Raw genomic sequence first — 7,916 nt, forward strand, 5'->3', positions numbered from 1 at the left:
AGAGCGCGGGTTAAGCGCGGCCGTGGCGGCGTTTCCTGCCCGCACTTGCCGTGGCCCGAGGCGGTGCCGCCGCCGCAGCCGGGCGAGCCGCGCCGGGCCAGGTGGCGGGCAGGCACACCGTGTTATTAGGCAGCACCGAGCGAGAAACCTTGATCTTCAAAAAAAACCCAAAGAAAGGCCCCTAATTAATCCCGCGCGGGAGAATAAATGGCATTCCACATCAGCCAGGATGGAAAAGGCACCTTCCAATTTCGTGGAGTGATCCCTGCTATCGATCGCTTTCAGGAGCACGATGGGAGAATCGCTGTTAGAGGCATTTAAACCCAAGAATTCTTCTTTTCTTGTCACTTCAATTCGATTTAAATAACAACAACAACAAAAAGTAACAATGATCTCAATGTGCTCTATCTTTAGGAAGTCATAAACGCCTTGACAAAGCGCCCGGTGCCCCGCGCTGCTGAATCCCGGCCGCCTCCCTGGGCGGCTGCGGGGGCTCCTGGAGTCGATGGAAACTCTGCCATCATCTTCACTCCAGCTCAGCCCCTTGAAAAGCCCTGCTCTGAAGCCATCCTTAACTCTCCCCCTTTTTAATTCAGTGGCAAAAAGACAAGGATATGTAGGATATGTATTGAGTTTTCTCATATATCTGAAGAGTTTTGATTTGGACTGGACTTGTTTTATGAAAAGAAAAAGGTTCTAAGAAGAACTAGCTGTCTTTTAACTCATATAGCACTTGCCTAATATTGATTTATAAACATTCCCAGTAGAGAAGGCATCCTTGTCCAAATAGTCTCAAGGTTCATAAACTTCATCTAATTTTATGATATAATTGTACAGTAGTTTTCAAGAACTCTTACTGTCTAGAGGGCTTGAATCCATTTGATTTTATTCATCCCAATGGTATCTGCTTTTATCCCTAACTAAGATTAACAATTCTGGCATTATAGCAATATGGAAAGTTCATCACATTCGTGCAGTGATTCTACCACCAGCTGCAGATCCTTCTGAAGTTTACTGTGTAATGAATTTAAAACATAAATAGCAACAAATGGGATAAATAATTTCTTTGCCAGAATTGAGGCAAAGTTAATTCTGTCTTTATAAATAACTTTTTATGCTGGTGGTTTTTTGTGAATCTTTCAATATTTAATTAAATCACACAGTTTCTGGATCTTTCTTTTAAATATGTTTTACTTACGTATTTATCATTTTTAAACTTTTTTGTAAGTAGCTGTAAATCATTGAAAAACTAAAGAGAAGAATGGTTTTAGTTTTACAGTGTAGCTATTTTCTAACATCTAAGAAAAAGACCTCAGAGTTGCTTATTCAATATCAAGAGTTATCATTACCATGGATATCTCACATTATTATAAAAGAGGGATTTGGTATTGGGATGTTGTAAACTAGGTCTGAGCTCTTTATTTTCTGAAAGGAGTAGAGCACCTTTTGCTGAGGTGAACCTGAATGTTGTCAGACAGCTGCAGATCTCCCAGGTAACATTTCCTCAAGTGGAGTTTTTAAGAATGACTAAAATTTGTTCTCCCCCAAGCAGGGTGTTTACTTTGTGTCCAGTGTTCTCCAGATAATGTGCAGTGCTGCACTTACCTTTAGAATCAAGAAACTTCCTTGAGCATTGCTTTAACCTGTGGGCTTTATTGATTTGAGATGCAAAAAAACATTGTATGGCAAAACTTTGGTTATTATAACCAGATCTAAACAAGAAAGACTAACATCAGTTTTGACAACAAACAAAACCAGTTTTTGTTCTATCGGTTCTGTTTAAGAGATTCCAATTTCAAACCAAACACAACTTGTGGTTATTCTGTCAGATATTTATACAGCCACTGGGGCGCCATAGTTATGCACCGCATACATCATTGTATTTTTAAAATGTACTTAATGAACATTTTTTCTTTTCTGGTAACTACTTCATTGCCTTAAATGAATGCATTCCAATAGAATTTGTAACAAATGAGCACTTTGTGTTTGCATTAATGCCAAACACGTTTAACAAATTTTTAACAAGGAACACTGGCAAAAAGCCAAACTCCTAGAGGGACACTGAAGGAATGCTATAAATTTAAACTAGATTTTACCTTTTCACTCTGCTCAACAAGTGTCTTAGGTGTCTTTGGCATCTCAGCGTTGAAAATTTTCTACGCAGGTTGGATACAAATTTATGCCTTAATTATTTTTCTTCTTGGCCCTCCTCACTAGAGATTTCCATGTCGATATAACAAGCTTTAACAGGTTACTGTATTCTTTAGAGAGTGAGAGGTGGGTTTTCTTTCTTTCCTCAAGAGTTAGGCCAGGAGGAAGTAGCAAAGCCAGCATTTATTGTTGGGCTGTAATGACAGGGAGGTTCAAACAGCACATGTCGTGCCATTGTCACATCCTGTGTAAGGGACCTCTGCAGTGGCGAGCCCTGCAGCAGATCTGTGCTACCCAATTTTGCTGCTTGTGCTGAGTTGCAAATATCTGGGCTGTGATCGTGTTTGCAACTGCACTTCAGGGGCAGGGGAAACAGCCCACAGGGCTCCCCCTGGCCCCAGCTCTGAGCTCACACAGAAGCCACGAACAGATTTTTGGCTGAATCAAACTTCTGGGGGGTTTTTCAGTTGTTAAGTTATGCCCACATGGTACATGTCAGTACAGACCTTGGGAATCACCTGCTCTGTAATACATGTTCGTATTAAAAGTGTTACAAGTAGCTCCACAAACCACATGCTTGCTCTTTACTTGTAACTTAATATATTAATTTAATTTTTACTGTGTTATTTCAGTTTTAATCAAATGCAGGAACTGAAAAATAATAATACTTAGCACTCATCCAAGACTTTTTAGGCCCATTACAAACATTAAGCCTTGCAAATTCCTGTGAGGAGCCTGATGTTATGCCTGCTGTAGCAAAGAGCAAATTAAGCACAGAAAAATGATATGACTTTTTCCTTAGTCCCACAATAGATTGGCAGCAGGGGCAGAATTTAGAGTGTCAGGGCTTTTTCTTAGTTAATAGAGTCATTCTTTTCATGGTTTTGCACAAAGGTAAAAATTGAGAATGCTTTTTTTTTCCTCCCTCCTATAATTTACATGATGTTGTTGCAAGAGGCATAGGCAAATTCCAGGACATCACTTGAGAAAGACTTGATGAGTTATAGCCTTATTCCAGCCTAGTTACTTGTTTCCAGAAAATGAAATAATTTCCCATCATTTGTTGGTACTCTGATTGCAGTAATGATGAATGAGTCTGGAGAAGGAAACTGAGGAATTCATCCTGACAGCTTTTTCAAGGATGTCACATTATAGTGCAGATGCCTTGTCGTGGATTAGGGAACAGAAATAGCCCTCACAGGTTTTCATTAATGATATCCTTCCCTACTAACATTTGGTGAGATACCAGTTCCCTGCAATAAAGTGTCTATTCCCTCTCTTTCTTACTCACTAATTACCATATCAGTTGTTGGCCTTTTATGTAGGTACCATGTGTAACAGGTTAGGAGAGGGCAATTTAAGCCTATGTGAATGGGTATCTGTTTTTGTATCTGGGTGCTTGTTGCAAACATTTGGAAAGCATATGGAGCATAATGGACATTAACCCAGATGTCAAAAATAGCCTGCATTTTACTACTGTTATTAAACAGTTTCCCCTTTAACCCCTTTGTGTTTACCCACCCTCTCCAGCTTGTTTCTGCAAATCACTGCTGAGAGGAAAGGATTGGAGGTAAAAAGTACTAATCAGGCAGGTGTCTTTATCCAAAGGAAAAACAATCTGAACAAAGCTTTGTGGGCTACTACACTTTTATATCTTCACATCCTTCTGTTTTCATTGACTGGTATCTAATGGACTGACAGAGGTGCCAAACTCATAAGACATTAATATCAGCTGGAGCACTGCTGAATTGCATGCAATTGCCCAATGCATGTTACCAAACTTTATTTCTGTTTTAGAGGTTCAGTGACTTTTACCAAGTGCAGCATTGAAGAAACAAATATAAATTTAATTTACTCAACCTCAGTTGGTATTTGACAGCAATATCCTTTTATATATTTATTTGACTTACTTGAGAAATACTTTGCATTTCCTACCTGTGGCCAACAAGTTTTTGTTACACTTCCAATACATATATGGTTTCCTGATGAATGGGTGGGTTGATTAAGTGGGTGAGGTTTATTTGGGGGCTTTCATTCTGTAGTAAAACCCCAATGAAAATCTGAGGAGAAGGCTGGAGAGGGAGTGCATTTTGTGCTTTGCTGCTGTTCCTCAGATTGGACACTTTATTCTGGGTTCTTATTTTTTCCAAGCATAAAAGTGTTAATTGCAGAGGAATTTCAGCTTGGAAAATAGCAACTACATTGAAGATTTGCTGTGATTACATTTTAGTTTAAAAACCTAGGCATTATTGTGCTGCAGTTTCTGGAATGCGCTTTCCTCATTAATTTATAGGTGTGCTTCCTCTGCCCCAGTATCTCTGTGAATGATGATTAAGAAATTCTCAGCACACAAAAGAATGGGAGCTATGCACAGTTCACCAACGTAATGCATGCGCTGACTTACAGTTTTCATAAAAAGTTTGCAACGATTTTATGTGCCAGAACTAGTAACATGATCTACTTTAGGAACTCCCTGGCTTTCCAGCTCTGCAGAAGTCATTTTTAGGCTGTTCAAGGGCCAGATCCAAAACTTGTTAAAATCGGTGGGAACCTTTCCATATTTCAGTGGGTTTTGGATTAGTCCCTGAGTGTTCTGACCAGAAGCATTGTACCAACTGCTCACTGCAAAAGTAAAATTCATCTACATTTGTATGACATAAGCTGTTATGTGTGCTTTCCAGCAAGATGGGAAGTTGAAAATAGGGATTTAAAATAATATAATAATTTATTCTGTAAACAGTGTTTCACTTTACTCACAGAATAATTTATCTGATAAATATTAGATTCTGAAATTATTAAGGAGAATTTTAGCCAAGTAGCTTTATTTGAAAAAACCCAACTTTTCAGCTGTATACAAAACCCTAAGCATTGTATAACAATTTCTCTTTCATAAAATGGGATGTTTTGGAAACTTTTAAGGTTATATAAATGGAAGGGCAATAATGGAGAATCCCATACATAATGCATTTCAAGTTTTCTAGAAAAAAAAGTCAGTGAATAAATTAACAATTCCCCTCTAAAGGAATCATTTGATTCCTCCCACTCAACTGATATACAGATAATGTGAATGAGACCAATTCACTGCTCTCTGTTCAAGCATACCCTGCTGTTTGCTTGCAGCACAGCTAAAGAAACAACAGGAATCACTGAGCCTCTCTCTGTAGTCCCAATCAGACAGAGTCCCATCCAAAGCTGGTGGAAGGCAGGAAGATTCTTCCCGCTGGCTGAGCTGTGCTGACACCAGCTCCCTCCTGCAGCCCCCTGGATTTCAGCAGTGCCAGCCCAGCCAGGCAGAGCACCTGTGATTGTGGCTGTGGGGCTGAAAACCTCCTAACACATTGCTGTGTGTTCTAACTTCTGCAAATCTGAGCTTCTTATGGACACCATAAAACCTTTCTCCACTGTTCTGCAAATTGAAGTGAGATCAAAGTGCTTAAAATATGACAGGAAAATGGTGCTTCAATTTCGGAGGGCTGGTAGAGGTGCTGCACATTCCCACCTGCCACAGAACTGTGTGGAAATAAACCAATGATTCCCTTGGTTCCCACGGAAAAATATTTAATTTTCTTAATAGCATTTCCCTTTCAAAGCTACTGTGCTTATAGACAAGATCATAAAACTCACTGTTTACAGAATCACAAGCACAAGAGAATTTGACATCTTAGGAATTTAAAATATTTCCCATGTAGAGAGAGTCGTGTCATACAAATTAGCAATAAAACTAATTGCCACCCTATGAACATAAGTGGGTTCAAATTGAATTTAAATGCCTTACTTAATCCTCAGCCCCTAGAAAAGCATTATCTCCACTCATATGTATGAGAATCTTGATTAGATGAGAACTAAGATGCTCTGGATGCTTCAGTCATGTTGTTAATTGGATTTTTTTCCCCCTTGTTACAGTTGTCAGAGGAACTAGAGAAAAAGGAAGAAAAAACTGTGGCACTGGAAGGTAACAATGATAATCTATTGCATTGGATCTCCAAACATGACCATGATATCCTGGAGAAGATCACAGATGCAGAAAATGAATGCTAAGGTTGATATCTAATGAAATGCTGCATTAATTAGCATTTTGTCCATTATTTCTTGTAGTCTATTGTGAAATTAGATACTTTGGAAAGTAATGAAGGAGACTCAAGCAGAAATTATAACAGCTTCATTTCTGTCTTTAATGGGTCTTGTGAGTTAATCTGTTTTTACAAAGAAACCATCTGTTCAGAATATAGTTGTTTCATGAAGTTCAGTTAAACAGGTTATTTAGCAAATTTTTGGTAAATTAATATTGATTTTAATAGGTAATTCAGATTCCCTAGATGTGGCATCTGCATTTGCTGATTTTACCTAGTCTATTCTAAAGTATCACTTCTATTGCACTAGATTATCAAAGAGGTATTAGTAAAATGCTATATAAGGGTGTTGGCATTAACTTTACCCCCAGTTAGATACAGGCTTTTCCAAAATATAAAAACAAGCCTTTACCCTCCTCTGTTTTCTTTTCTCTACTGATAAAATAATATAAATTAAAAACAAACCAAAACCAAATATTGATACTATAACCGGTATTAAGCTCTGGGCCAGGTTGGAAATGAAATCAATTTTTGGTACTAATAACTGTTGACAAAGCTTAGTTTTATGAAAATATGGTGTGTGTCTCTGACAATGCATAGGACATCTAATTTGAACATAAATATATGATTATATACAAGATGCATCTATTCCTGGATGGTAAAAGCTTGAGGTGTATATAAATAAATGTGTGTGTGTATATATGAACATGTACACAAGGATGTATCAACCTCTTACCATCCAAATGCATACATGTTTTCAACAATAAAAGCTGGGACTCTTAAAGAAACAAACAAAAACAAAAATAAATATGAGATTGCTGTGAATACAGTATATGCACTAGGTCTCCTGTAAATGTGGAACTGTTTGTTATTGTTCTCTGCATTGAAAAACAGTCTCCAACACAGACCCCAATGAATCTTAGATGTTAAAGAAAATACCAATGAACAAACAGCACTTGAAGGCTGTTTGTGTCAACAAAATGTGTCTAGTTAAATAAATTCAAAGCACATGCAAGGAAAAATAAAAATGTGAAGTCGTTCCATTCAGTGAGAAACTCTTAACTGACAGTCAGATCTCTCTCTTCTCAAGAAGAGGTTCCTTCTGACTCCACAAACATTTTCAGTCAGTCTGGCAAACATGTGCAAATGTTTGGCTGTTTTGTTGAGGCATCTTTTTGTCCATGGAAGAAATGCTTCCATGCTGATGGCAGTGGAAATAGAATATCTGCATTTTTAAAGGACAAACAATAAATTTAAGCATGGGTGGCCTTAATCCTTAGTAGTTTTTCTTTGCTGCTGTTAAAAAAAAAAAAAAGGAAAAAAAAAAAAAAAGAAATGGATACTCCTAAAGTCTTGCACTGAATTTAGAAAAATTTTTTTTTGAACCTGTGGTGCGATTAACCCTAAACATCCTACATGAGCCATACATAGTAATCCCCTTAAAATTATTGTCTAGAAATGATATTTTATTTATTTGTACCATGATTCTCGGTGCAATCAAGGAGCAATTTATTTGAGCAGGAGTCCTGCTGGATGTGACTGTCTTCAGTAAATAGAATAAAATGTATAGAATTAGCATAGCGTAGATAATCCCAATTTCATTCATGTTTAAACAGTTTGTCCTTTAACTATCAACGGCATTTTAGATCTTTGTTTTTGAAACAGCAAAGCTTTTGGGAGTATATTTAGCACATA

At 37.7% G+C, this 7,916-nt stretch overlaps 1 protein-coding gene across 12 annotated transcripts in view; it reads left to right on the forward strand.

The window, feature by feature from the left end:
* The window catches only part of ERC2 (ELKS/RAB6-interacting/CAST family member 2), a 404,850-nt gene extending 397,293 nt beyond the window's left edge, over positions 1-7,557 (forward strand). For all 12 annotated transcript variants that reach the window (XR_008483247.1, XR_008483246.1, XR_008483248.1 and 9 more), the window contains one exon: positions 6,055-7,557. The gene's annotated coding sequence lies outside the window, so the exon portion shown is untranslated. The remainder of the gene's footprint in view (positions 1-6,054) is intronic.
* The last annotated feature ends 359 nt before the right edge of the window (positions 7,558-7,916 follow it).

This window comes from Melozone crissalis, unplaced genomic scaffold (genome assembly GCF_028551555.1).
Source record: "Melozone crissalis strain CALT ecotype California unplaced genomic scaffold, PUWL_Pcris_2 ptg000029l_1, whole genome shotgun sequence".
Classification (NCBI taxonomy): Eukaryota; Metazoa; Chordata; class Aves; order Passeriformes; family Passerellidae; genus Melozone; species Melozone crissalis.